Raw genomic sequence first — 6,000 nt, 5'->3', positions numbered from 1 at the left:
CAGCATACTAAATGGACACTGAAACACACAGGGAACTGGGTTAATTAGCACCACACTGAGGCTGCTGTGCCTGTACAATTCCAAGACCTGATTGCTTTCACAGATTAATTTCTGCGGTTTCTGGGTAGATTTAGTTTCTTTAAACCCAACGGAATCATGAGTTAACCAGTGACCCACGATCACCACCCACATTGTATTATACATGATAAGGCCCTGCAGCACCCTGACCCTTCACATTAGAATGAGAATCAGAATCAAGTTTATTGCCAAGTAGGTTTTCACATATAGGGAATTTGCCTTGGTGTTTTGGTGCATAACAATAGACATAGTACAAAATAATTATAAAAATCAAGTTCTGCAAGTCAAGGAGAAAAACAAAGAAATCTGACAATAAAATCTGAAGAAAAAAAATGTATGAGATGCTATTTTAATAAAAGAGATGTTATAGTTATGTGTAGCAATGGGGAAATAATTCACCAGGGAATGAGCTAAAGTTCACAGTATGCAGCATAAGAATATTGCTATTGAGGTAGTAATCCAATTAAAGAAGTGCTTTAACAGTCAAGCATGGTGTCAATACTGATAAACACTGAGATATCTCACATTAAAACACTAACTGCAACAAATATTGCATTTTTGAATTTCAATATTTGATATTTAATGTTCACACTAACTATTTAGGATTCACTGTTAGCCATCGTGGGCTTAAAACCTACTTACCCAGGAATGTCCACATAACTGAAGGATACAAATTGTATTTCAGATGTAATTCAGACAAAAGACCCTCTTTTCCCACTGCATATTAATTATTCCTGCAGAGCAGTCTTGTACTGGTCAGTTCAAATCCTACACGCTCTGGCGCTGGTTTTGATCAGGGCAGTCTGAAATGAAATCAGGTGCATGGGTATAGAGTTTAACATCGCTGATCCCTGTTACTATAATGTGTGCTGTCATAGTCATTATGAAAATGCCAGCATCTATTCAGTCACTCAGTGGCTGTAGTCTCTGCTGCATGGTGATTTTAGCAGAGCTGCCTTTGCAGTACCACTTAATGACTCATGGTTCATGCATAGGCATGCTCCACAAGACAAAACCAAAGAGGATTAGACATTATGCTCAACACCTTCGCTCTCCTCTGACTAATGTGACAGCTCAGACAGATAAGGAATTAAATGTTGATGTCCTCTCTGGAGGCGCTTTTTGGAGTGGACCAGCCAAGTAGTTATGGGGGATATTCAATTACTTCCATTGCCCATGTCTTTATAAATAAGTGCAGCATTAAAATAACTATATTAGGGCATAAAGTTAATGACAAGAGTGCCATTTCGCTTAGTGCACACCAGCGCTTTTCATTTAAAGTGCGAAGGAGAGAGGGGGACCGTTACCAAAACGCTTGTTATCATTCTCTCCACGTCCCCTACCTTATTCTACCCTCCTTTGGCAGCTATTACAGAGGGCTACTTGTGTCTTAAACATGTGACTAAGTGAGAGAGGGGCCACAGGGGAGAGCTGAGGCGCCCATGCCTGTTATCTGCTGCCGGGCGCCTACCTACAGTTTCTACAGGATCTGGCTCCTCAGCTCCTCCACACAGCGATGCGGAGTAGGCGGGTCAAGTAGAAAAAAAACGGCGCTGGGGTGGAATTCATAACGGGATATTTAACCATCTTCGTGGGGCGGCTGTCTCCGTCCCGGTATAGCCGCATTCCGCCGCATCCGTCCGACAGTGGACCCCGCCGGTTTCTGGCTGAAACAAATGCGCAAACGCGTCTTTTTAATCTTCTAATCGACAGCCCCTTTGCGCTCCTTGAGTCTCTCTCCTCCTCCTCCTCCGCCTCTCTCTCCTCGTCTCTCCTCTTGACTACATCTCCTGCTGGATGATTTCATTTTGTAAAGTCATTATCCTCAGAAAGGTCAAAGCCTCTTCTTCTAGGATCGCTGAAATACACCGGGATAAGCCGACTTTTCACCCCCAGCGAAAGTCAAAGTTTCTCACTGGTGTAGAACCGTGCGACGGATTGGTCCGGAGCAGCCTTAATTCCTCACCGATCACTTTTATCTCTTTTCGGATCCCTGAGTGTGTACTAGTGTTTTTTGGAGTGCCGTTTTTTTTCTCCGCGGAGTTGCTATTGAACCCCGACAAACTGTGAAATGAGTTCGGCAGTTGAGAGTCAGCGAGATTCAGCAAGAGAATGGGAAATACCCAGTTAAACTTTATCTGCTGTTCCAAACCGCGGTGAGTTCTTGTAATTATTCTATTTTTTTTTTTTTTTTTTTGGTCGAATTTGGATTTGTGAATACAAAGTAGAATGCATAAACGTCAAAGCGACCTACCTGATGATATGTGGAAAATAATATGCCAGCAAGGTACTTGACCTGGATGGCACTGTGTATGACATGTATGAAATACTCTCTGTGGCTTGACCACAACGCAAGCAGAAACTCCCACAGAAACACACACACACACACACACACACACACACACACACAGACACCCACCTGCACCTTCATACAAGCACAAACTATCTACTGCTACACAATATTGCTTTTCATGCCTTGTCAGTATATGAGCCCCATCAGACTCATGTACCTTTCTCACTGCCTTCCTTCTTCCCACCTGCCCCACACACACACACTGCCACCCTGTCTCTGCCTTTCCAACAAAGATCTCTAATCTATATTCCTTAGGGTGTATTGGCATTCTCGCCTGTAGAGGATCAGATCTCTAACACTGATGCGTGCACAGACCACGGTTTGCCAAGCACCAGCAAGGCAGAAAACCCAGCTCGGTCTCAGCCTGGAAAAAAAAAGAACAGAAAGGAGAGAAAAAAAAAAAAAAAGAAGAAAAAAGGAAACAAGTCCCACTGATTTCATAATTATACATTTCACCCTCAAGCATCACCCTCAAAGAAGGCACATGAGTCAGGGCAGCCTTCAGTGGAGGCTCTGATAATGAGCCAGATGCCCTCAAAGAAAACAAATAGCATTTTAAATGCAATCATACTGCCCCATGGGAAGGTTGGCATAGGTGTTATTTGTAGTATTTTAAATTTAACTATATATTAAACCAGTATATTCGAGTGAAAAAGCCACTCCAGTGACAGGAAGGTAGTTTTGTAGCTGAGCTCTCTGGTGGAAAAAAAACAGTGAATCACTGCTGTAATTCTCATTGCCACTTGCCAGTGTTAGGCAGAAGTGCCAAAGCCTCAGACTTTTTATAGGGCCACAACAGGGCCACTGTTCAGCAGTGTCCTCATCTATCCTGGGAGACTGGTGAACCCGACCGTGTCTAGGCCTGAAAGGCACAGTGTCTCCTCCTATGAAAAGAGAGATTTCTCTCCTTGTATCGCTCACCTGCCCCACAAAAAGAAAGCTCCACACTTCTCTACATGTTCTCATTGTTAGGATGTCCAGCCAGGCTACACGTTTATGAGCCTACTTTTATGCTTGCGAGAGTGTGGGTTTGCTTGTTTGTCAAGGTGTTGATGATAGGACCAGCTGCCTGTGATGGACCAGAGAGGAGTCAAATTGAGCTTGAAAAACACTTTTACACGGCAACTGTGACTGAACAGGGAGCCATCTATAGGCTTCTAAACTAATGCCAACAGGAGGAATTACATGCCTGAGAGGCTGCCTTGTTCTTACAGTTTAGTGTTGGGTGTTTGATAGGACTGGGTGAGGCATCATTCGTAGGTGTGATGGCTGAGGAGAGAATGGAAGAGGAGGAAGGAAACAAAAGAAACCTTTCCACCCGCCCTCCCACAGCTACTGTAAACACAAGGCAAAGAAAAGACACCATGGAGTAAATGCAGTTCTCCATCACTTAGCTTTGGTTAAGGTGGTGGGTGGGATGGGGGGGGGGATATTATGCCAACAAGTGTTCTACTTAATGAATGAAGGCCCTTGCTGTGTAAAATACCACTGCAGCGTATTTGATCATAACAGCTATTTGCTGGGAAGTGGGAGTTTGAAGAGGGAGGTAAAAATGAAGTCGGAAATGAGAGGATAGGGGATAGAAAGAAAGGAAGGAAGAAAGGAAGAGAAATGAGGATGAAAAGAGGGGAAATGATTGACTGCAGGTTTTGGTGGTATTTCGGGGTCAAGTTTTGCCAGGATCCATAGCCCATTATATTATGATAATGAGCAAACCGTTGAGTTTGACTTCAATATAAAATGATGGAAAAGAGCAGTTGGAGGGAGAGAAGGGAAAAGAAGAAGAGATAAGGGTAAAGCAAAAGAGGAGAAAATCATAAAAAGGGGAAAAAAAATTCTCATTGAGGGATTTGAGACTAGAGCGTTAAAATAGAATCTCTCAGATTAAGTGCGACTGGGGCATTAAACTTAAATCTCTCTATGAGGCAACTGTAATTGAATGTTGAGTCTGAGCATATTCTGTAAAAGCACACACTAACGGACAGACACGAGACCGCTTTTACAGCAAATTTGCAGTCAGTCACAAAAAGTAATAAGTACAAAACAAGCGCAGACTTCTGACTAAAACAGGCAGGCGTCAGACATTCAATTGTTGTAACAACTAGCCTTCAATAACAATAGACACATTGACAAAAATGACTAACCATATAATTGTACCTCAAAGAACTCAACCCTAATATTAACAAATTGTGGTCAGAACAAATTATAGTCAAAGCTTCTAACGGAAGAAACTTGTGAGGTTTTATTTTCAAAATGGGAGGGCACGAGAACTATTTTGCTTTGACTAAATAATAAGGAAAAACAACAACAAAAAAAAAATTAAACTTCATGGGCTTCAACAATTTGATAAAACATCCCGTCCCAGCTCCCGATCTCTGATCCTTCAGACAATTTTCACTTATGATGTTGTGAATTGTACATCAGTAGACCAGGTTCAAATGGCCTTGTTCCCACTCCCAGCTCAAATGCTGCTGCTTGGTCTCTGGCCCTCCGCTTCAAAATATGGCGCTGTTGGCATCCTTCTTGATTTCTGGATATTCGGGGCAATAAACAACAAACTGTTACCATTTGACAACAATAACCATGTAAGCGTTATTTGGAAAGTGTAACCGGATATTTATTAAGTCCAGGCACCAACACTACTTTAGGTAGGTTAGGATTAGGAAGTTAAGTTACGTACCTGATGTAACTAAAGTACATTACTTAAAAGAAACAAACAGCGGTGTTCTGGGTTAAAGCGTTGGGTTTGTTTGAGCCATCCATCCATGCCTCCACCTCAATATACAGACTTCCTTGCACTGTATACAAAGTCACGTGACTTTCACAGTGGGCATGTCCAAAAATGACTAAACTAACTAAAGGAGTACCTACAGTGTCATATTTTGAAGCATAGGGTAGGGCTGACAAAAATCGCAATATGACCAATTGCAAAATCCAAATTGCAAGCTGCAGTTTTTGATAAAGGTAAAATGAATGATAAAACAGCATTATAATAAAGTACTGTAGTTCTGCAGAGATGCCCAGGCAAATAATCTTACTTCTCAAGATGTAAGAAAACATTTTTGTTTGGTATAGACCCCAAGCAACATCAAAATCTGATATTCTTTTAAGTGAAAATGAAAATTATGATGCAAAAATGATCGTTCCCATTAATCATGAATTATATATATATATATGATATCTGTCAAAAAAAAAAAAAAATGTACCATATCGTGTAGCCCTAGCGTAGGGCCGCTGACCAGGCTGCAGTATTTGACGACTTTTGACTGAGACCGGGTAGTTAAAGCCAACAAAAAGAGCAAAATGTTGAGCTTCAAACAAGATGACATGAAAACTACAATTTGAATACGTTGCATGCTTTCTATACCCCCTAGCCTACCTCATCTGTAATGAAAGGAAGTCAAGTAGGAGTAGTAGTACAGCAGGAGAAGACACAAAGAAAATAAAGAAAGAAAAAAGCCAGGAAGAGGAGTGAGGAAGGGAACTGTCCCTTTTTAATTTAAGAGCAACCTTTGTCCCTGTTTGTACAAGGCCACCAGTAGAAGAGGGCTATTTGTGTTTTACTGTGA

General features: G+C 41.7%; 1 protein-coding gene across 1 annotated transcript in view; it reads left to right on the top strand.

Annotated features, from left to right (window-relative positions):
* The first annotated feature begins 1,472 nt into the window (after positions 1-1,472).
* The window catches only part of brinp3a.2 (bone morphogenetic protein/retinoic acid inducible neural-specific 3a, tandem duplicate 2), a 47,281-nt gene continuing 42,753 nt past the window's right edge, over positions 1,473-6,000 (top strand). The window contains exon 1 of the mRNA XM_051377504.1: positions 1,473-2,234. The gene's annotated coding sequence lies outside the window, so the exon portion shown is untranslated. The remainder of the gene's footprint in view (positions 2,235-6,000) is intronic.

The sequence above is a fragment of the Dicentrarchus labrax genome, unplaced genomic scaffold, assembly GCF_905237075.1.
Source record: "Dicentrarchus labrax unplaced genomic scaffold, dlabrax2021, whole genome shotgun sequence".
NCBI classification, from domain to species: Eukaryota; Metazoa; Chordata; class Actinopteri; family Moronidae; genus Dicentrarchus; species Dicentrarchus labrax.
The sequence above is the reverse complement of the archived record's forward strand: the minus strand, read 5'-3'. Positions and strand labels throughout refer to the sequence as shown.